Genomic DNA, 24,391 nt, shown 5'->3' on the forward strand with positions numbered 1-24,391 from the left:
TTTTTCAGATAGTTCGTTTTTTGTGTAGAGAAATGCAATGGATTTTTGTATGTTGACTTTGTAACCTGAAACTCTACAAAATGTATCTATTATTGTAACAATTTTTTGGTGGAGTCTTTAGGGTTTTCCATATATAAGATCATGTTATCTGCAAACAGAGGCATTTTACTTCTTCCTTTCTGATTTGGATTTCTTTTATTTCTTTTTCCTGTCTAGTTGCTCTGGCTAGGACTCCAGTACTATGTTGAGTAGAAGTGGTGAGAGTGGGCATCCTTGTCTTGTTCCTAATCTTAGAGGAAAAGCTTTGAGCTTTTCACTGTTGAATACTTATGTTAGCTGTGGGCTAAGTTCAAGGTCTTTATTATGTTAAGGTACAATACATTCCATCTTTTCCTGATTTGTTTGAGGTGCATTTCATTTATATCTAACTTGTTGAGAATTTTTATCACAAAAGGATGTTGAGGTACATTTTTATCTAGACTTAATTTGCTGAGAGGTTTGTTTTTTTATCATGAAAGGGTGTTGAATTTAGTTAAATGCTTTTCCTGCACCTATTGAGATAATCATATACTTTTTATCCTTTATTTTGTTAATGTGATGGATCACTTTTATTGATTTGCATATATTGGATCATCCTCGCATCCCAGGGATAAATCCCACTTGATCATGGTCCTTTTAATGTGCTTTTGAATTTGGTTTGTTAGTATTTTGTTGAGGATTTTTGATTTTTGTTCATCAGGGGTATCAGACTGTAATTTTCTGTTATTGTAGTGACCTCGTCTGGCTCTGGTATTAGGGTAATGCAAGCCTTGAAAAATGAGTCTGGAAGTGTACCTTTCTCTTTGATTTTTGGGAAGAGTTTGAGAAGGATTGGTAGCAATTCTTCTTTAAATATTTGGTAGAATTCACCAGTGAAGTCGTTTGATTCTGGTGTTTTCTTTGTTGGGAGATTTTTGATTATTGATTCAATCTCCTTACTCATTATTGGTCTGTTCTAATTTTTTGATTTCTTCCTGATTCAGGCTTTGTAGGTTGTATGTTTCTAGGAGTTTATTCATTTCTTCTAGGTTATCCAATTTGTTAGCATATAATTGTTCATAGAAGCCTCTTATGATCTTTGTATTTCTGTTGTATCTGTTGTAATGTCTCCTCTTTCACTTATGATGTTATTTATTTGAGTCTTCTCTCTCTTTTTCTTAGTTATTCTAGCTAAATATTTGTCAATTCTGTTATCTTTTCAAAAAGCCAACTCTCAGTTTTGTTGATTTTTCTATTGCATTTCTAGTCTGTATTTCATTTATTTCTGCTCTAATCTTTGTTATTTCCTTCCTTATAATAACTTTGGGCTTATTTTGTTCTTCTTTTTCTAGTTACTTGAGGTATAACGTTAGATTCTTTATTTGAGATCTTTTTTCTTAATGTAGGCGTTTATCACTATGAATCACTTTGAATGTGCAATATCAAGAGTTGGACACAAGCCGGGGCAATAGAGCAGATTTCAGCATCTTCCACTGTAGTTTACCTTTAGTGATGAGGAGTAAAGCCTTTGGTGGCACTTCGTACACTATCTTATGTGTGACCCCATCTGCCTGCAGTGTTTAGCATTGGCGGGGATTGTGTGGGCAGCTGGAAATCTGAGCTGTTGTTGGACAATATGTCTCTGTATTTAGCATTTAGGCTAGTGTGTTCCAATAGAACTTTCAGCTATGATGGAAATATTCCAAACCTGTGCTGTCCAAAATGGTAGCTATTAACCACATAGGGCTATTGAACACTTGAAATGTGACTAGTACAACTGAGGAACAAAATTTTTAACTTAATTTAATGGTAATTAATTTGAATATAAATATTTAGCTACATATGGGTAGAGGGTTCTGGTTTGGACAGCACAGAATTCCAGACAACTTCAGTTTATCTAGGAATGAATGAACACTCTCCATCCCAGCCTCTTTCTGAGGCTGAGCTAAGATGAATTAGTGAAGTTGTCTCCCAAGGAGCTCACAGTAGAGGAGGGGTGGGAAGTGGGTGAGGAAGCAAAGATGAATTCATAAACACTATAATATAAGCAAGCCTAATTACTACAGTAAGAAATATAAATCATACTGATGGTTGCTTCCACTTTTGAGTGCCTAACCAGGGGCAAAACACTTTATAGTGTGATTTAGCTCTCAGGGCATCCCTATGAGATTTTGCAGATGAGGAAACCAAGGTGCAGAGTGACCAAATGGTTTATTTATAACAATTTAGGTGCCAACCTAGATGGATGTCTTACTCTAAAATCTTTGTATAATGCTTATGAGGAACTTAAAAGAGGACTACATCACATCGAATGAGGATACTATTCAAGCTTTCTAAAGGAGTTTGGGTTTCAGCTCGCAGGAAGAATAAGTAGGGTTTTAGTAGAAAAGGAGAGAAGACAGAGTCCAAGCAAAAGAATAGCATTAATCAGTGAGGCAAGAAATCTTGGGGGCTTTTTCTGCTCATTAACATTGTAATTAACCAAAATGTGGGTTTGGCCTCTCCTTTGTAACAGGTTTGGCTGAGTCCAAGAAGAGGGGATTGGTCCCTGACTAGAGGAGTCTGTGCTTATGGGGTAATTGAGAGGGTGTGATCCTTGGAACAACATCATCTAAAACCACTGGTCTGGGAGGGAGACTAGAGAGCCCGCAACAGGGCTGGAGGGATGTGGAGCCCAGGGTGGAGGGCAGGAGGGGAGGGAGAGAGGGTGCCTCCCTTCGAGGTGGGTAAATTCATGGAGTGCAATCATATACCCACGTACACTTAAACATCAAAGGAGACTCCCAGCTTCTTAAAGATGAACTGTGGACACTGGGAGAGAGACATGGGGAATGACGGGAACCCTGAAGTTCAAGTCGTGTTAGACTCACTCTTTTGCCTCTATTTTCAACAGATGTAAGAGAATCTATTGATGGAACAATCAAGTTCTTTGGCATCAATTATGTGGTGGGATCAGCAGACAAAGATTTTCGTGTTGGGATTTCAAAAAGACATTTTCCATAATCTCTTGGAGACACGATGGTATGTTTGGTGGACTTGTGATAGTTGATGCTACTATGACAACCTAGAGGCAGGTCTCTAGCGACTTAACCATTCAGCTCTATTCTTGGCCATGTTCCTAACAAATGTACTGCATGATCTAAATAAAGACATTGGCTAAAGGGTTATCCTATTTGGTAAAGAGAACTAAATTGCTATTCAGAGAATCAAAAGTCAAGAAGTTATTGTCTTCTGTAATTGATTTGACTCTATCAAGATTGTATTTAATTATGAGAGCTATAAAGTGTAGCATTTAGCCTCAGGAAAACCAAGTTGAAAAGGAAAGGAATGTTTGAGTTGGTAATGTCAGTCTCAGTCAAACTTTTTTAGTGCTTGCTATAAGGATTTTATGGTGAATAAACCACTGCTCTCACTGGTCATACATTCCCCACATCAGAGCCGATAGAATCACTTTTACACTTGCTACTTAAATGGGGACTACAAAATCTATAGTGACTTATGGTGTGAAGTGGAGTCCTGGCTGTGAATAAACCCAGTGGTAGCCTGGCTTTTCTGCTGGAAATATAGAATGTTTCTTTAAAAACTGGTTTAGGATTTTTAAGTTAAAAAAATAAAATGTGAAGGGGGTGTGTGGGGGGGAAGTGATTGTCCTGTACTATTTTCCCCCTAAAGGCAGATCGCTGCTTAGAGAAATGAACAGACGATTATGAAAGCCAGGGTTTATTTATCAGGCTCAGTCCCAAGGGGTGTCTCCCCAAAGCAGCAGCAGATGCGCCAAAGACACACGTGGACAGAGGGAAAGACCTAGAGCTGCTTGAGTGTGAAGTCAAGTCCTCACCTCAGCTATGTCCTGCCGAAGGGTGTGTCCTGGAGCAGGCCAGAGGGAGTGTTTTTAAGTGACTTAAGTGCTTGTAGTTCCACTGAACTGGTCTTTCCTCCCTCCTCCAATCCGTTCTCTACACTAAAGCCAGAGAGACCTTTCCAAATGTAACTCTGAGCACGTCATGCAACCTACTCTCTGCTTAGAACCTACCAGTGTTTTTCCAGGAATGTCAGCACAGTTCACTGGTGCCTATGTGGTTTACTCTGCAGCTTCATTTGCCCCAAAACTCCCTCCTTTTTGCTCTCCACTCACTGTAGTCTTTTGTTTCCTGGCAACACACTATGGCTCTCCACTGCTGGGCCTTTGCACATGCTGCTGCTTTTGTCCAGTGAACTTTCCTGTACACACCCCTTGCTTTGTGCTCTCATAGATTCATATTCTTCCCATAAACTACACAAAGGAGGGATTGGCCTGATTCTGCTCATCATATTATCCCTAGCATAATGCCAGACACATAGTCAATAACTAATTATTGAAAGAATGACTGAACTTTCTTTCTAGAGTGAAAGACTTTCATGCTGTCTATCAGGTTTTGCTTCTAGGAAAGTATGTCATATTGATCTTCCATTCCCTTTTAATTTCTCAGGGTGTGGTGGGAGGGAAACCTTGAATCATGGCTGGGAAGGCTTAGGCATTGGAAAAGGGCCAAGGAGTAGGTGGGGGAGGTGGGAAGGCTTTTGGAGTGTCATGCAAAGGGGGAGGGAGGACTTTTTCCAGGCTGTCCTAAGGAGCCATCTACTTTGCCAATGACTATGTTCTCCCCTGCCAGGCTACCCTGTGTCCCAGGAATTTAATCTTAATGAGTAGATGATAAGTGGATAAACACATAGAGTCCTAAAGGAGCTGGGACTCTTCACCAGCAGGATTCTCACATAACCCTATGCCTCTTATACCTCACGTGACTTCAAGCCATGATGTAATCTCTGTAAATCTCTTTTCAACCCAATTGTCATCCAAAGCATGATGAGTGGAGTCAGAGAAAACTAAATTTGAGTGTCCACTCAGCTACTTACAAGCTGTGTGATTTCAAACAATCCTGTTTGAAAACCTGTTTTTGCCACTGTAAAGTGGTGTTAATAATAGTTTCCATTTCACTGGGCAGCAGTGAGTATACATCAAAAAAATGCTTCTAAAACACTGAACACCACTCTCGTCTCACCGGTTTGACACACAGAGCTTTATTTCTTGCTTACACTGCAGTACTGTGCCATGAGTAGTGGTGGCGGAAGTGTAAATCTCTGCATCCTTTCTGGAAGGCAACTGGACAATATGTATGAAAAGCTTTAAATTACTAGCCCAGTAATTTCACACTTCTAGGAATTATTACTAGCCAAATAACCAGAGACGCAGATATACCAGTTGATGTACGTGGATATCCTTATAACCTATTGACAACAATGGGCCACTGGAAAGACTTAAGTGTTTAACAGTATTGGGGGAGGGCAGGAGGAATGGCAGTGGTGGCTGTAAGGGCTGTGATTCTCCCAACAACTGAGGTTTACTTCCTTGTGAAAGCAGCTTTTTCTGTTACTAGAGTAATACCCGTGGCCTCTCTCTACCTCCTCACTTACTACTCACCATGCTTCCGTGGTATAAATTTGGGATCAGGAACTGAGATGTGTCTTCCTGAAACTTCTTCCCATCTATCTTAAGAATAGGCAAACCCCAGGAAACATGTGTTCTCAATTGCTTTCAGCCATGAAGCAAGTTTAGCAGTTAAGTCTCTGTCTCAATGGGAGCAGGCTATCACTGCCTGTAATTGGGCAGATAAATCAGCCCAATACTGGAATTCATCATTAGATTGTCCACCCACCCATTCACATATGCTAACTTTATTTTATACCAATGATTTATAAAGATGACATTTTAATGCACAATCTGCCTTAATCTTTTATTTCTCACTTAGTTTAGTTTTATTTAGAAGAATATAATTATGGTATTTATCACTTATTCTAAAGGTGTAGTCTCTATGTCAATAGTATCAACGTTACCTGGGAACGTCTCAGAAATGCAGATTCTTAGACTCTACCTAGATCTACTGAATCAGAAACTCTGTGGGTGGAGCCCAGTGGTTTGTGTCTTAACAAATTCTCTAGGTGATTCTCATGCACGCTAAAGTTTGTAAGCACTCATTTTTTAGCACACATGCAATACTGGATGAAAATATACCAAAATGTTACGGATACCGAATCAGGACTGGCTGCTTGCTGCTGGTACATCAATACCCGAGAAGTAGTTGTTGGTAGAAAGGAAAGTTGCTTTTAATCAGAATGCCAGCAATCTGGGGAGATGGTGGACTCAGTGTCCCCCCAAAACCACCCCCGAAGATTCTGCTCGGCCATGAAAGTTTTTAAAGGGAAAAAGGGAAGTAATCTCAGTTCATCATTGAGATAGGGGGTCAGCGTAGTCTCCATCCCCCACTGTGTGCAGGCTTGTTGATATCTTGTACTTTTTCTTTAGATGCTGTCTTGTTCATACAATTTGTTCACCAGGTTACTGAATGGGAAGCTAGGGAAGAGATCTGGTCATCTGTTAATTACTTATTCTTCATTTCTACTTCTTTGATCTACAGAAAGAACCAACAGATTAGGCAAGGTATTGTGTGATCAAAAGATGTGAAAAGTGTGCTAGGGCTGGAGATGGGGGTGCCTGGTTTAAGGTTAGTGACAAGACAAAGAGACCTCCCGTAGAGAGCTCTTTCTTACAAAAAGCTCTTTCCTGCCAAAAGCTACTTACATTACTAGTAATTTTCTTTGAGAGGTGGGGCTGCAGATGTGTGTGTTTTGGTATAAGTTAATTTTAAAATAAATTATCTTATTTTTCAGATATCTTTGTGGATTTCTTGGCTTACGTCCCATCAATAAATCTCATAGGGTGGAGCAGCAATTCTTGATGTCATTCAATGAATTATCAGCTTTTAATTTATCAAAAGTAGGCAAGGTTACAGATATTTGTAGTTTATGAGAGTAGATAAAATTTTCCACTTAAGAATTTTTATTTTTAAATAATTACATATTCACAGGAAATTGCAAAGATAGAATCAAAAGCAATTGATTTCTGTATATTAACCATGTATCCTACAACCTTGCTATAACTGCTTATCAGTTCCAGGAGTTTTTTGTTTTGTTTTATTTTTGCAATTCCTTGGGATTTTCTTTATTGAGAATCTTTTCATACATGAACAACCTATCGTGTTTTACTATTGCTTCTGGCCAATGTTCAAAAACAAAATTCTCTAAGCTTTCTCCTAGTCAATATTTTCACCTTTATCCTTTGTATCTTTCTCACTCATACCTCAGAAATGGGCTCTGGTAATTGTCAAGGAAATTCTAACATAACGTAGAGACAGGTAAACATCCCCAAGGGAAGGAAAAAATTAGTGAGGAGTGGAAAAATTCCTATTCTGAGCCAACTGATTATCAACTAATTTATCTTTCCCCACCCCTGAAAAATGGTGGTAATCAGTAGAATCATTCCCGTGTTTATAATCAAGGTATAATTTAATACTACAGTGAAACAAGTAGACAAAAAATGTGCAGTTCAATGAATTTTGAAAAATGCATATGCCTGTTAATTGTGTCCTATAGCACATTTCCATTATCCTAGAGAGTTCTCTTACCCCTTCTAGTCAACCCCTCACTCCTCCAGTGACTACCACTCTACCATTTTACAACGTAGATCAGCTTTGCCTGTTCTAGAAGTTCATACACATGGAATCATACTGTACATATTTTTCTGGTGTCTTGCCTCTTTTGTTCAGCATAATGTTTTGACATTCACCCACATTGTTGCAAGTATCATTAGTTTTTCTTTGTTGCTGCTGAGTAGTATTCCATTCTCAGAATACACCACATTTGCTTGTTGATGGGCACCTGGACTATTCCTAGTTTTTGTCTATTACAAATAAGATTACTGTTGGTTTGCGTTCTGCAGGCCTGCAAGGTCTGTACTTGCCCAGCTTCAAGACTGAAGAAAGAGCCTGGAGTCAGCAACAGACACATCAGTGGTTTAATGGATGGGGGAGCTTACACATCTGAAGCAAGGTCCTGGAGCCACACCCCACCATGCGCTGTGGACGGCAGGGCAGGACATGGTGGCAGTCTTCGCTCCCGGGGGGCAGGGGGAGATTACCAGTTATAGGGGGAATTGATACCAGGTGGGCTCATTGGTTACCAGGGAAACCAGCAGAGGGGCATACCCCTAACCACCCCTTTGATAAGCATAGTGGAGAGTTCTGATCTAAAGCTAGAAAAATCATTAGCTGGGGCCTGGGCAAGTAGGTAGGAAGGTCAGTCATATGAGTAGGGTGTAGGTGAAGCAGGACCTGATGGAGCAGGGGATGTACAGAGAGCAAGAGCACAGCCATCATGAGTGGCCTGACCATACAACTACTATGAACACTCTTATACAAAGAGATTTGTGGATATGTTTTCATTTCTCTTGGATTAATGCCTGAGAGTAGAATTTTGGGGTCATTGGGTAGATGTATACTTTATAAGAAACTGCAAATCTTAGACACAACAGCAGTGTATGGGAGTTCCAGTTATCACATCCTTGGCAACATATCGTGTTGTCAGTGTTTTCATTTTAGCTATTTCAGTGACTCTGAGGTGAAATCTTGATATAGTTTTACTTTGCAATTCCCTAATGTCTAGTAATGTTGCTCACATTTTAGAGTACTTATTGGCCATTCATACATCTTCTTTTTTGAAGTATTTGTTTAAATCTTTCTAAATTGGGTTGTTTTAAAAATTATTATTGAGTTGTAAAAGTTATTTATATATTCTGAATATAAACCCTTTGTCAGATGTGTGTGTTGCAAATATTTTCTTCTGGTTGAAGTCTTTTCCATTTCGTTTCTTAATGGTGTTGTTGATAAGAAGTTTTTAATTTTGATGAAATCCAATTCATCAATTTTGGGTTTTTCTAGGATTGAGTTAGATGCAGAAGTCAGTAAATTCTAAGTAATCATGGCTTAAACAAGATGGCAATTTCTTTTTTTTCTCTCACTAATGCAGGAAGTCCATGCCACAATCACCAGTAATTTCTTCAGTTTTGTTTTTTTCCATTCTCAATATATGGGTTCCAACTTGTGGTTCATGAAAGTACCCAAACCAAAGTAAAGAAAAGTGAACACATCCTCTCTCTGTAGATACTTCCTTGGAGCAGGACCATCATTAACACTTATATTTAATTGGCCGGGACTTAGTCTCATCAGTCTACAGGGCTACAAGGGATGCTGAACGATGCAGTTTATATTCCATTTGGCTATGTATTCACCTAAAAAATCAAAGGTTTTAATAAGATAGAAGAAAAGGATAACAAATATTGTAGAAAAATTTGCGGTCTCTGCCATAATGTGTTGATTCTTGCTTATGAATTTTCTCATTTTATCTATTTTCAAATATATTGGTATGCAATCATTGTTTCAATCCTATTATCTTTATTTTTTTTCTCTGATTTTGCAATTAAATTGTGATTTTCATTCTTAGTATTGTTGATTAGTACTTATTTTTTTCCTGGTCAGTATTGTCTAAGGTTCGTCAATTGTATCTTTTTGAAGAAATAACTTCTGGCTTAGTTTATCTTCTCCAGCAGAGTTTTAGAAACTGAGTGATAGTGCTCATTTCTCAGAAACTTTTATCAGCATTTATATCTGTAAATATACAGTAAGAGATGTCAATCTCAGGTTCCCAAATGACCAACAGAGAGAGAAACTGCTAATCCAGCAAATGAAACAAGGTTATTTTTAGGGTTTTAGGTTTTGGGTTTAGTGATTTTAAGGTGGGTCTTTCCTGGTGATAAACGGTGAGGTTTGAGAAGAACTCTGGAGTGATGGGAACAGTGAGGTAAGAGTCTTAAAGTCTTGATGAAAAAGTTGTTAGTCTTGCTAAGTAAACTATCTTTGTGGGTTCACTGTCTTAATTTTAGGAGCAAAGAGTTCCTTGAGAACAGAGCTATTTTTATGTGATCTCAGTATTACTTAATACAGGGACAGAAAAGTGTTCCCAATCCCTCTATTATTTGGGTCAAGGAGAGGTAATTATATTAATTTCTAATTTTGATATGTATTGGTCAGTCTGTCTATCTATCTGTCATCTATTCAAATATATATATGAATATATGTATATAAATATATATATTAGAGGAATTGAGTCATGAGATTTCCATGAGTCATGGGACTGGCAAGTTCAAAATCTGTGAGGCAGGCCAGCAGGCTGCAGGTCCAGGGAAGAGTTGATATTGCAGTCTTGAATCCAAAATCTGCAGGACAGGTCAGCAAACTGGAAAGAGAAGCAGGGTTTCTACATTACAGCCATGAGCCAGAATTGCTTCTTCTTTGGGAAACCTTAGTCTTTGTTCTTAAGCTCTTCAACTGATTGGATAAGGTCCACCCACATTGTAGAGGGTATTCTACTTTTCTTAAAGTCTACTGATTTAAATATTAATCACATCTAAAAAATACCTTCACATCAACCTCTAAACTGGTGTTTCACCAAATAACTTGGTCTAGCTAAGCTTACACATAAAATCAGCCATCACAGATACACACAGAATTGCTGCCAAACCCTGCTTCATTCTAGCCATAAATAATATTAATCCAAGGATAAATTTATTTTTAAAAACAGTCTAGTCATCTTATTGAAAGGTATGTTTCTAATAAAATTTTACTTTCTATGTTTGATATTATCAATATTTATAAAAATTGATAATATGTTTTCAATGTTTTATCAACTGTGTTCTGATAAAAATTATAATAATAAATTAATACAGGATAATTTTTAATCTTATGGTCATAAGTATAAAACTAATTTATAATTTTGTTGCAGAAAGTTATAATAGGGTTATAAATAAAAAAATTTTCAAAACTAATATATTCATATTGATATAAAATCTTCTGGGGAAGCCTTATTTTAAAATATCAATACTTATAAAAGTCTAGAAATTATACCTCTTGCAAGTATTTTAACTTGTATAAAATTTTAGATATTGATATAAATGATTAAGGGATTATAGAGTTACTCAAATCCTTTTAGAGGATATGTAAGCAAAATATTGAAGACCACTGGGATTAAGTCCCAAACTCTCTCTCCAAGGGAACCACCATGGTACTGTTAAAGAAAAAGTATTCGATGACACTTCTTAAAGATGGCAAGACAGAGTTTATTCAGGACTATCCAGTAGGATGGAATGGAATTTTAAAGTGAAGGAGAAGGATTGGGCTCAACTTCAAATATAACATGGGCAAGTGGGAATTTATAAACAAGGAGCAGGATGGAAGTCAGTGAATGGAGAATCTCTAAGAGGAAACATCAAGAGTAAGGGGGATTCTGGCTAAACCAACTAACAGGATTTTTGCTGAATGAAGACAGGTCAGAGTGATCAGACATCATATTGGGGATGGTGGAGGATAAGGAACCTCATCAGATATTGAGGATATCACATATCGAGGTTGGGGGTTTCTGGTTAACTGATTTAGCAGGGTTCTTGCTAAAACTGGATTTTACAAGGACGTGCACACATAGGCCTAGGAAAGGCTCAAGATCCTGATTAAAGTTTGATCAAGCAAAGAATCTTTGTCAGTACCAAGAGGCAACATTACTGTCAAAAGCTTGGGAGAAAGAGCACTTGTACTTAACTATTAACTCTTTTTTTATTGTTTTTTTAACATGTTTATTGGAGTATAATTGCTTCACAATGGTGTGTTAGTTTCTGCTTTATAACAAAGTGAATCAGCTATACATATACATATATCACCACATCTCCTCCCTCTTGCGTCTCCCTCCCACCCTCCCTATCCCACACCTCTAGGTGGTCACAAAGCACCGAGCTGATCTCCCTGTGCTAGGCGGCTGTTTCCCACTAACTTATCTATTTTACATTTGGTAGTGTATATATGTCCATGCCACTATCTCACTTCATCCCACCTTACCCTTCCCCCTCCCTGTGTCCTCAAGTCCATTCTCTATATCTGCATCTTTATTCCTGTCCTGCCCCTAGGTTCTTCAGAACCTTTTTTTTTTTTTTTTTAGATTCCATATATATGTGTTAGCATACGGTCTTTGTTTTTCTCTTTCTGACTTACTTCACTCTGTATGACAGACTCTAGGTGCATCCACCTCACTACAAATAACTCAATTTCGTTTCTTTTTTTTTTTTTAACATCTTTATTGGAGTAAAATTGCTTTACAATGTTGTGTTAGTTTCTGCTGTATAACAAAGTGAATCAGCTATACGTACACATATATGCCCATATACCCTCCTTCTTGCGTCTGCCTCCCACCCTCCCTATCCCATCCCTCTAGGTGGTCAAAAAGCACTGAGAGGATTTCCCTGTGCTATGCGGCTGCTTCCCACTAGCTATCTATTTTACATTTGGTAGTATATATGTATATCAACGTCACTCTCTCACTTTGTCCCAGCTTACCCTTCCCCCTCCCTGTGTCTTCAAGTTGATTATCTATGTCTGCATCTTTATTCCTCTCCTGCCCTTAGGTCCTTCAGAACCTTTTTTTTTTATATTCCATATATATGTGTTAGCAGACAGTATTTGTTTTTCTCTTTCTGACTTACTTCACTCTGTATGACAGATTCGAGGTCCATCCGCCTCACTACAAATAATTCAATTCCGTTTCTTATTATGGCTGAGTAATATTCCATTGTATATATGCACCACATCTTCTATATCCATTCTTCTGTCAATGGACACTTAGGTTGCTTCCATGTCCTGGTTATTATAAATAATGCTGCAATGAACATTGTGGTACATGACTCTTCTTGAATTATGGTTTTCTCAGGGTATATGCCCAGTAGTAGGATTGCTGGGTCGTATGGTAGTTCTATTTTTAGTTTTTTAAGGAACCTCCATACTGTTCTCCATAGTGGCTGTATCAATTTATATTCGCACCAACAGTGCAAGAGTGTTCCCTTTTCTCCACACCCTCTCCAGCATTTATTGTTTGTAGAGTTTTTGATGATGGCCATTCTGACCAGTGTGGGGTGATACCTCATTGTAGTTTTGATTTGCATTTCTCTGATGATGAGTGATGTTGAGCATCCTTTCATGCATTTGTTGGCAATCTGTATATCTTCTTTGGAGAAGTGTCTATTTAGGTCTTCAGCCCATTTTTTTGATTGGGTTGTTTGTCTTTTTGATATTGAGCTGCATGAGCTGTCTGTACATTCCGGAGATTAATCCCTTGTCAGTTGTTTCATTTGCAAATATTTTCTCCCATTCTGAGGTTGTCTTTTCATCTTTTTTATGGTTTTCTTTGCGGTGGAAAAGCTTTTAAGTTTCATTAGGTACCATTCGTTTATTTTTGTTTTTATTTCCCTTTCTGTAGGAGGTGGGTCAAAAAGGATCTTTCTGTGATCTATGTCGCAGAGTGTTCTGCCTATGTTTTCCTCTAAGAGATTTACAGTGTCTGGCCTTAAATTTAGGGCTTTAACCATTTTGAGTTTATTTTTGTGTATGGTGGTAGGGTGTGTTCTAATTATATTCTTGTAAACGTAGCTGTCCAGTTTTCCTAGCACCACTTATTGAAGAGGCTGTCTTTTCTCCATTGAGTATTCTTGCCTCCTTTATCAAAGATAAGGTGACCATATGTGCATGGATTTTTCTCTGGGCTTTCTATCCTGTTCCATTGATCTATATTTCTGTTTTTGTGCCAGTACCATACTGTCTTTATTATTGTAGCTTTGTAGTATAGTCTAAAGTCAGGGAGCCCGATTGCTCCAGCTCTGTTTTTCTTTCTCAAGATTGCTTTGGTTATTCGGGGTCTTTTGTGTTTCTGTACAAACTGTAAAATTTTTTGTCCTAGTTCTCTGAAAAATGCCATTGGTACTTTGATAGGGATTGCATTGAATCTGTAGATTGCTTTGGGTAGTATAGTCATTTTCACAATGTTGAGTCTCCAAACCCAGAACATGGTATATCTCTCCATCTGTTTGTAGCATCTTTAATTTCTTTCATCAGTTTCTTACAGTTTTCTGCATACATGTCCTCTGTTTCCTTAGGTAAGTTTATTCCTAGCTGTTCTATTCTTTTTGTTGCAATGGTAAATGGAAGTGTTTCCTTAATTTCTCTTTCAGATTTTTCATCATTAGTGTATAGGAATGCAAGAGATTTCTGTGCATTAATTTTGTATCCTGCTACTTTACCAAATTCATTGATAAGCTCTAGTAGTTTTCTGGTAGCATCTTTAGGATTCTCTATGTATAGTATCATGTCATCTGCAAACAGTGACAGTTTTACTTCTTTTCTGCTTTGGATTCCTTTTATTTCTTTTTCTTCTCTGATTGCTGTGGCTAAAACTTCCAAAACTATGTTGAATAATAGTGGTGAGAGTGGGCAATCTTTTCTTATTCCTGAGTGGGCAATCTTGTCTTGTTCCTGATCGTAGTGGAAAGGGTTTCACTTTTTCACAATTGAGAACAATGTTTGCTGTGGGTTTGTCATATGTCGCCTTTATTATGTTGAGGTAAGTTCCCTCTATACCTACTTTCTGGGGGTTATTTATCATAAGTGTATGTTGAATTTTGTTGAAGTCTTTTTCTGCCTCTATTGAGATTATCATATATTTTTTTCTCCTTCAATTTGTTAACATAGTGTATCACATTGATTGATTTGCATATATTGAAGAGTCCCTGCATTCCTGGGACAAACCTGACTTGATCATGGTGTATGATCCTTTTAATGTGCTATTGGATTCTCTTTGCTAGTGTTTGGTTGAGGATTTTTGCATCTATGTTCATCGGTGATATTGGCCTATAGTTTTCTCTTTTTGAGACATATTTGTCTTGTTTTGGTGTCAGGTTGATGGTGACCTCATCGAATGAGTTTTGGAGTGTTCCTCCTTCTGGTATATTTTGGAAGAGTTTGAGAATGATAGGTGTTTGCTTTTCTCTAAATGTTTGATTGAATTTGCCTGTAAAGCCATCTGCTCTGGGCTTTTGTTTGTTGGAAGATTTTTAATCACAGTCTCAATTTCAGTGCTTGTGATTGGTCTGGTTATTTTTTTATTTCTTCCTTTTTCAGTCTTGTAAGGGTGTGCTTTTCTAAGAATTTGTCCATTTCTTCCAGGTTATCAATTTTATTGGTACATAATTGCTTGTAGTAATCTCTCATGATCCTCTGTATTTCTGCAGTGTCAGTTGTTACTTCTCATTTTTCATTTCTAATTCTGTTGATTTGAGTCTTCTCCCTTTTTTTCTTGATGAGTCTGGCTAATGGTTTATCAATTTTGTTTATCTTCTCAAAGAACCAGCTTTTAGTTTTATTGAACTTTGCTATTGTTTCCTTCATTTCTTTTTCATTTACTTCTGATCTGATCTTTATGATTTCTTTCCTTCTGCTATCTTTGGTGGGATTTTTGGTTCTTCTTTCTCTAATTAGTGTAGGTGTAAGGTTAGGTTTTTTATTTGAGATTTTCTTGTTTCTTGTGTTAGGATTGTATTGCTATAAACTTTCCTCTTAGAACTGTTTTTGCTGCATCCCATAGGCTTTGAGTCATCATGTTTTCATTTTCATTTGTTTCTAGGTATTTTTTGATTTCCTCTTTGGTTTCTTCAGTGATCTCTGGTTATTTAGTAGTGTATTGTTTAGTCTCCATGTGTTTGTATTTTTTACAGACTTTTTCCTGTAATTGATAGCTTGTCTCATAGTGTGGTGGTTGGAAAAGATACTTGATACAATTTCAATTTTCTTAAATTTAGCAATGCTTGATTTGTGTCCCAAGATATGAGGTGTCCTGGAGAATGTTCCATGAGCACTTGAGAAGAAAGTGTATTCTGTTGGTTTTGGTTGGTATGTCCTATAAATATCATTTAAGTCCATCATATTTATTGTGTCATTTAAACTTGTGTTTCCTTAATTTTCATTTTGGATGATCTGTCCATTGATGAAAGTGGGGTGTTAACGTCACCTACTATGACTGTGTTACTCTCGATTTCCCCTTTAATGGCTGTTAGCATATGTCTTATGTGCTGAGGTGCTCCTATGTTGGGCACATAAATATTTACAATTGTTATATCTTCTTCTTGGCTTGATCCCTTGATCATCATGTAGTATCCTTCTTTGTCTCTTGTAATAGTCCTTATTTTAAAGTCATTTTGTCTGATATGAGAATTGCTACTCCAGCTTTCTTTTGATTTCCATTTGCATGGAATATCTTTTTCCGTCCCATCACTTTCAGTCTGTATGTGTCCCTAGGTCTGAAGTGTGTCTCTTGTAGACAGCATATATATGGCTCTTGTTTTTGTATCCATTCAGCCAGTCTATGTCTTTTGGTTGGAGCATTTAATCCATTTACATTTAAGGTAATTATCGATTTGTATGTTCCTATTACCATTTTCTTAATTGTTTTGGGTTTGTTATTGTAGGTCTTTTCCTTCTCCTGTGTTTCCTCCTAGAGAAGTTCCTGTAACAGTTGTTGTAAAGCTGGTTTCATGGTGCTGAATTCTCTTAGCTTTTGCTTCTCTGTAAAGGTTTTAATTTCTCTGTCAAACCTGAATGAGATCCTTGCTGCATAGAGTAATCATGATTGTAGGTTTCTCCGTTTCATCACTTTAAATGTGTCCTGCCACATCCTTCTGGCTTGCAGAGTTTCTGCTGAAAGATCAGCTTTTAACCTTATGGTGTTTCCCTTGTATGTTATTTGTTGCTTTTCCCTTGCTGCTTTTAATATCTTTTCCTTATATTTATTTTTTGATAGTCTGATTAATTTGTGTCTTGGCATGTTTCTCCTTGGATTTATCCTGTATGGGGCTCTCTGTGCTTCCTGGACTTGATTAACTATTTCCTTTCTCATACTAGGGAAGTTTTCAACTATTATCTCTTCAAATATTTTCAATGTCCCTTTCTTTTACTCTTCTTTTTCTGTGACCCCTATAATTCGAATGTTGGTGCATTTAACGTTGTCCCAGAGGTCTCTGAGGCTGTCCTCAATTCTTTTAATTCTTTTTTCTTTATTCTGCTCTGTGGTAGTTTTTTCCACTATTTTATCTTCCGGGTCACTTATCCGTTCTTCTGCCTCAGTTATTCTGCTATTTTTTCCTTCTAGAAAATTTTTAATTTCATTTATTGTGTTGTTCATCATTGTTTGTTTGCTCTTTAGTTCTTCTAGTTCCTTTTTAAATGTTTCTTGTATTTTCTCCATTCTGTTTCTAACATTTTGGATCATCTTTACTATCATTACTCTGAATTCTTTTTCAGGTAGACTACCTATTTCCTCTTCATTTGTTTGGTCTGGTGGTCTTTTCCTTGCTCCTTCATCTGCTGTGTATTTCTCTGTCTTCTCATTTTGCTTAACTTACTGTGTTTGGGGTCTCCTTTTCACAGGCTGCATGTTCGTAGTTCCTGTTGCTTTTGGTGTCTGCTCCCAGTGGGCAAAGTTGGTTCAGTGGATTGTGTAGGCTTCCTGGTGGAGGGGACTTGTGCCTCTGTTCTGGTGAATGAGGCTGGATCTTTTCTTTCTGGTGGGCAGGACCACGTCCAGTGGTGTGTTTTTGAGTGTCTGTGACCTTATTATGATTTTAGGCAGCCTCTCTGCTAATGTGTGGGGTTGTGTTCCTGTCTTCCTAGTTGTTTAGCTTGGGTTGTCCAGCCCTGTAGCTTGCTGGTCGTTTAGTAGAGTTGGGTCTTAGCATTGAGATGGAGATCTCTGGGAGAGCTCTCACTGATTGATTTTACATAGGGCCGGGAGGTCTCTGATGGGCCAGTCCTGAACTCGGCTCTCCCACCTCAGAGGCACTGGCCTGACACCTGGCTGGAGCACCAAGACCCTGTCAGCCACACAGCTCAGAAGAGGAGGGAGAAAAAATAGAAAGAGAGAAAAAAATAATACAATGAAATAAACATATTAAAATAAAAATATATATTATTAAAGTAAAAAAATAAAACAGTGATTAAAAAAAAAGGAAGATAGCAACCAAACAAATAAACAAATCCACCAATGATAACAAGTGCTAAAAATTATACTAAAAAAAACCCGGACAGACAGAACACTAGGACAAATGGTAAAAGTAAATGCATACAGACAAAATCACACAAAGAAGCATACACCTACACACTCACAAAAAGAGAAAAAGAAAAAATATATATATATGTATATTAAAAGAAAGGAAGAGAGCAACAAAATCAATAAACAAATCTACCATTGTTAATAACTCTAAATACTAAACTAAGATAAACATAAAACCAGAAACAAATAAGACACAGAAAGCAAACCCCAAGTCTAGTTGCTCCCGATGTCCACCGCCTCTATTTTGGGATGATTCATTGTCTATTCAGGTATTCCACAGATGCAGGGTACATCAAGTTTTTTGTGGAGATTTAATCCACTGCTTCTGAGTCTGCACAAAGAACTTTCCCTTTCTCTTCTTCGTTCGCACAGCTCCTGGGGTCCAGCTTTGGATTTGGCCCTGCCTCGGCACGTAGGTCACCCTCTGGCGTCTGTTCTTCACCCAGACAGGAGGGGGTTAAAGGAGCAGCTGATTATGGGGCTCTGGCTCACTCAGGCCTGGGGGAGGGAGGGGTATGGAATGCGGGGCAAGCCTGCAGCGGCAGAGGCCAGTGTGAGGTTGCAACAGCCTGAGGTGCGCCGTGTGTTCCCCCCGGGGAAGTTGTCCCTGGATCATGGTACCTTGGCAGTGGTGGGCTGCACAGGATCCCGGGAGGGGAGGTGTGGATAGTGACCTGTGCTTGCACACAAGATTCATGGTGGCTGCAGCAGCAGCCTTAGCGTTTCATGCCCGTCTCTGGTATCCGCACTGACAGTTGCGGCTCATGCCCTTTTTCTGGAGCTCGTTTAGGCAGTGCTCTGAATCTTCTCTCCTCTTGCACCCCTAAACAATGGTCTCTTGACTCTTAGGCAGTTCCAGACTTTTTCCCAGACTCCTTCCCAGCTAGCTGTGGCGCACTAGCCCCCTTCAGGCTGTTTTCACACAGCCAACCCCAGTCCTCTCCCTAGGGTCTGACCTCCGAAGCTCGAGCCTAAGCTCCTAGGCCCCACCCATCCCGGCGGGTGAGCAGACAAGCCTCTCGGGCTGGTGAGTGCTTGTCTGCATCGATCCTCTGTGCAGAAATCTCTCCACTTTGCCCTCTGAACCCCTGTTGCTGTGCTCTCCTCCATGGCTCGAAGATTCCCCCCTGCCCACTCCCTCTGTCCACCAGTGACAGGGCTTCCTAGTGTGTGGAAATTTTCCTCCCTCACAGCTCCCTCCCAGAGGTGCAAGTCCCGTCCCTATTCTTTTGTCTCTGTTTTTCCTTTTTTTCTTTTGCCCTACCCAGGTATGTTGGGAGTTTCTTGCCTTTTGGGAAGTCTGAGGTCTTCTGCCAGTGTTCAGTAGGTGTTCTGTAGGAGTTGTTCCACATGTAGATGTATTTCTGATGTACTTGTGGGGAGGAAGGTGATCTCCATGTCTTACTCCTCCACCATCTTGAAGGTCCTCCTTGTCATATTTTTATATTACCAGGGATTGTTGTATCTTTATCCATTTTCCTAAGGAATCTAGTTTCCTAAGAAAATATTTGACTTTCCTTCATCTCCATTTCAGGAGATTCCAGTTCCGTAAGTCTGGAAAAGGACGTGAGGATCTGTACTTTCATGCACATAGAGACTTGGCTGTAAGGTAGATATCTATATCCCTACTACAAAAATAAGTAAACAGACTCAAAGATAGAATGTGTTATCCCTGATCACATGATGGGATTCCAAAAACAGATTCTGAGACTCTAAGCTCTGTACTGTCTCTTATTCTGTATAGACCTTGGATTTACCCTAACATCTGTTTGTTAATGCTTTCATTGTGAATGACAATTTCTATAGTTTTGTGCCAATAGGTTTTGCAAGTGTGGTTTTATATCCTGTTTAGTAGGATACATTTTTTCAGTTGCTGGGTAAATTCCCCTTCTCCTTAGTAAATAAATTGTCTGAGGTCTTGATTTCAAAGAAAACTTCTACACAGAAGTTGTACATATTAAGTGGGAAAATGTGTGTTGAATGGTATGTGTGCATGCATGTATGTTTGTGTGTGTGTGTGTGTGTGTTATCCATGGTTACTTACTAATTGTTGGTGGACAGAAGATGAAAAGGTATGTATACCTTGTGGAAAAATTTATGGGGAAATGGGGGAGAGATTTGTTTAAGTATGATTTTTTTAAAAGAGGAAGCCAGGTACTATGGAAAGAGCACAGAACTGAGTCATACATATCTTGAATTTTAATCCTAGTTCTACTGTTTCCTGGCTGTGTGACCTTGGACACAATACCTGGCAAACAGGAGGCCCTGAATATTTTTGGATGTTGTTATTTTTATTCTTTTAAAGACCTTGTGGAATACTTACAAAATGAGTATACCATGGAGTCATGTATGCATTTGAGTGTACCACAACTTCTCAACTATATTACAGTAACAGTCACCTACTATCTATATAGTAAATAGTCTCTCTAACTAAATATTTGCCAACCTCATCATCTAATCCAACACCTACAGAGTGACAAGTGAGCTTGTCTAAAATTCATAATGATTATAGCTACCATTTATTGAGTATTGGCTACATTTTTTGATTCTGTGTTAATCCTGAAATAAAAGTCTTGCTAAATTCTCTGAAGAAGAAAGGGAGAACAAATTGGCTGATAAAAAGCCATAAAAAAAGAAACTGCTACACAAATATACAAATTGTAAAAACTTGGAAAATTGAAAAAACAAAAAATACCTCAAAGCCTCTCCTATTCCAATCTTAGTCTGAATAGAAAATAAATCAATTTAAAAAATAGAAATACAAACTATTAAAAGACTATTAATAATCATACCAGAATTTATGTAAATAAAGGACTAATGAGGTTGATAACAAGATGAAAGCATAAAATGAATGGGAGAATTACATTTATCTGAGCATAATTTTTGTAATTTGAGACCTCTCCATCATACAGTTTTATTTATTCAACTAGAATTTTAATTTTACCATGAAAAACAAAGTAACTTTTTGTTAGGTGAACTTTGAAATTGTCATATCATTCCACACACTGAATTAACTTAGGCTAGACTAAAGTCTTTAGTCTTTTTCTCTAATTTTAAAAATTGTGATAAAATACTGTAACATAAAATTTATTACCTTAATCATTTCTAAGTGTACAGTACATTCATGTTATTGTGCAGCCATCATCACAATCCATCTCCAGAACTCCTTTCATCTTGTAAAACTGAAAATTTATACCCATTAAGAAAGAAATCCCATTTCCTCCTCCCACCAGCCCCTGGCAATCACCATTCCATGTTCTATGTCCTTCAATTTGACTACTCTAGGTACCTCATATAAGTGGAATCATATAGTACTTATCTTTTTACCACTGGCTTATTTCACTTAGCATAGAATCCTCAAGATTCCTCCATGTTGTAACATATATCAGAATTTTCTTCTTTTTTAAGGCTGAAAAATATTGCTTTGTATGTCTATGCCATATTCTGCTTAACTGTTCCATCAGTGGACACTTGGGTGGCTTCTATATTTTAGCTACTATGAATAATACAGTTTTGAACACAGGTGTCCAAACATTTCTTCAAGATTCTGCTTTCAATTCATTCAGATATATTCCCAGAAGTGAAATTGCTGGATGTTATGGTAATTCTATTTTTAATTTTTGGGGGAGCCACCATACTGTTTTCCACAGAAGCTGTACCATTTTACATTCTTACCAACAGTGCCCAAGCGTTTCAGTATCTCCACTTCCTTGCCAACATTAATTTCCTTTTTTTAAAATTATTTTCTGAAATTTTTACAGTAGCTATCTTAATGAGTATGAGGTGGTATGTCATTGTTTTTTGATTTGCATCTTAAGGATTAGCTATGTTGAGCATCATTTCATGAGCTTACTGGCTATTTGTATATCTTCTGTGAAGAAATGCCCATTCAACTTTTGCCCATTTTTGAATCGTGTACTTGTTATTTTTGTTACTGAGTTTTAAGAGTTCTTTACATAATCTGGATATTAATCCTTATCAGTATATGATTTGCCAATATTTTCTCCCGTTCTATGGGTTAGCTTTTCATTCTGTTAATTGTGTCCTTTGATGCAAAGAAGTTTAATTTTGATGGAGTCAAATTCATCTATTTTTCTTTTTTTGCCTTTGCTTTTCATTTCATATCCAAGAAATCATTGCCAAGTCCAATATCATGAAAAATTTCCCCATTTTTTCCTCTAGGAGTTTTCTATTTTCAGCTCTTATATTTAGGTCTTTGATTCATTTTGAGTTAACTTTTGTATGTGATATAAAGTAAGGGTCCAACTTCATCCTTCTGCTTGTGGGTATCCAGTTTTCCCAGCAGTATTGTTCAAAGGACTCTTTTTCCATTGAGTGGTCTTGGCAGTCCTTTCTAAGATCATTTTACCATATATATGAGGGTTTATTTCTGGGCTTTCTATTCTATTCCATTGGTCTATCTTTATGCCAGTATCACACTGTTTTGATTATTATAGTTTTGTAGTAAGTTTTGAAATCATGAAGTATGAGTCTTCCAATTTTATTCTTCTTTTTCAAATTTTTTTTTTGGCTATTCAAAATACCTTAAGGTCCCATTTGAATTTTAATGGGTTTTTAAAATATCATTGGGATTTTGATAGGAATTTCATTGAATCTGTAGCTTGCTTTGGGTAGTATTGACATCTTAACAATATTAAGTCTTCCAGTCCATGAACACATGGTGTGTTTCCAATTATCTATGTCTTCTTTAATTTCTTTCAGAAATGTTTTGTGGTTTTCAGTGAATGAGTCACTCATTTCATTGGTTAATTCTTGAGTATTTTATATTTTTTGATGCTGCTGTAAATGGAATATTTTTTAAAATTCCTTTTCAGATTGTTCATTGTTAGTGCATAGAAATGTAACTTATTTTTGTGTTGATTTTGCCTTCTGCTACTTTGCTGAATTTATTTATTAGTTCAAACAGGTTTTTTTTTTTTGGTAGAATCTTTAGGGTTTTCTATAATATAAGATTATATAATCTGTGAACAGAGATAATTTTATTTCTTCCTTTCCAGTACTGATGCTTTTTATTTATTTTTCTTGCCTAATTCCTCTGGTTAAAACCTTCAGTACTATGTTTAATAGAAGTTCCAAAAGTGGACATCCTTACCTTGTTCCTGATGTTAGAGGAAAGGTTTTCCATCTTTCACCACTGAGTATGATGTTCACTGTGGGTTTTCATGTATTTTATGTTGAGGCAGTTTTCCTCTATTCCTAGTTGTTGAGTGTTTTTATCATGCAAGTATTTTGAATTTTGTCGTATCATTTTTCTGCATCAGTTGAGGTGATCATGTGGTTTTTCTCCTTTCATTTTGTCAATATGATATACTATTTTGACCAGTTTTTTGTATTGAACCATCCTTTTAATCCAGGAATAAATCCCACTTGATCATATTATATAATCCTTTTAATATGCTACTGAATTCTGTTTACTAGTATTGCGTTGAGGATTTTTGCATCAATCTTCATAGGGGATATTGGTCTGCAGTTTTTCTTTTTCTTGCAGTGTCTTTGTCTGTTGTTGGTATTAAAACAATATTAATCATTCTTTGCTCAGTTTTGCAGAGTTTCACTTTGCACATGCACTATTTAATAGAAAATTTTCAGGGTGCTTTATTTGAAGATTTCTGTAGCTCTTTTTCTTCATAGCTCCTTTCTTTCTGGACCTCAGCCTTACTTTTTCCTGCCACCTTACCCTCCTGATATCTATTATGTCTTCTCAACTCAACCAGGCCTTTTGGGGTTTTGTTTGTGTTCTCTTTTCCTCTGCCTGCAATCAAAAATGTGCCTACCAGAAGCCTAGGTGATTGTAGAACTTGCCTCATTGATTTTATTGTGTCTGTTTCCTAAAATTAAAAACAATGTTATTTCACATATTTTTCTTGTTTTTCATTGTTTATTAATGTTAGGTCCTATCTTTGTTACTTCATCCTAGCTAGAATCAGAAGTTCCGTCCAATATTTGGGTTTCTCCTGCCTAGAAAATAACAGGTGAGGAAAGTTGCCACTATCTTGGCAGGGGTAATTTAGGCTTATCACCAGGAAGATGTAGAGCTAATGTTACACAAAGGAGGTAGGGAAGAATATATTTGTTTACCGCATCGGTTAATCTCAGCTGGTCTAGATTGACTGAGTGCTTATCTCCAGAGCTATTGACTCTTGGTAAGTAATGTAAAATCTATCAACTAAAGATGTATGATGTTCTGAAACCAGGGATTTGTGAGTTGTTACAGAGCAAGAAGTAGCAGCCTGTCTTCATTGCTTAGGAATGTTAATTTTATTTAAGATTAGCACCAGGTTTTGGTGGGGGCAGGGAGTAGGGGATGTCAGGGTTCAAAGGCTAAGCCTGGTCACATAGCTGGAATAGATTTATGTGAACAATTCAACATGAGACCCCTACCACAGGCAGATTTGGGGCTTCCTAGCACTGGAGGGCTTCACGAAACACAGAGATGGGCTGAGATCTG

The sequence above is a fragment of the Balaenoptera borealis genome, assembly GCF_965194805.1.
Source record: "Balaenoptera borealis genome assembly, chromosome: 1".
Taxonomy (NCBI): Eukaryota; Metazoa; Chordata; class Mammalia; order Artiodactyla; family Balaenopteridae; genus Balaenoptera; species Balaenoptera borealis.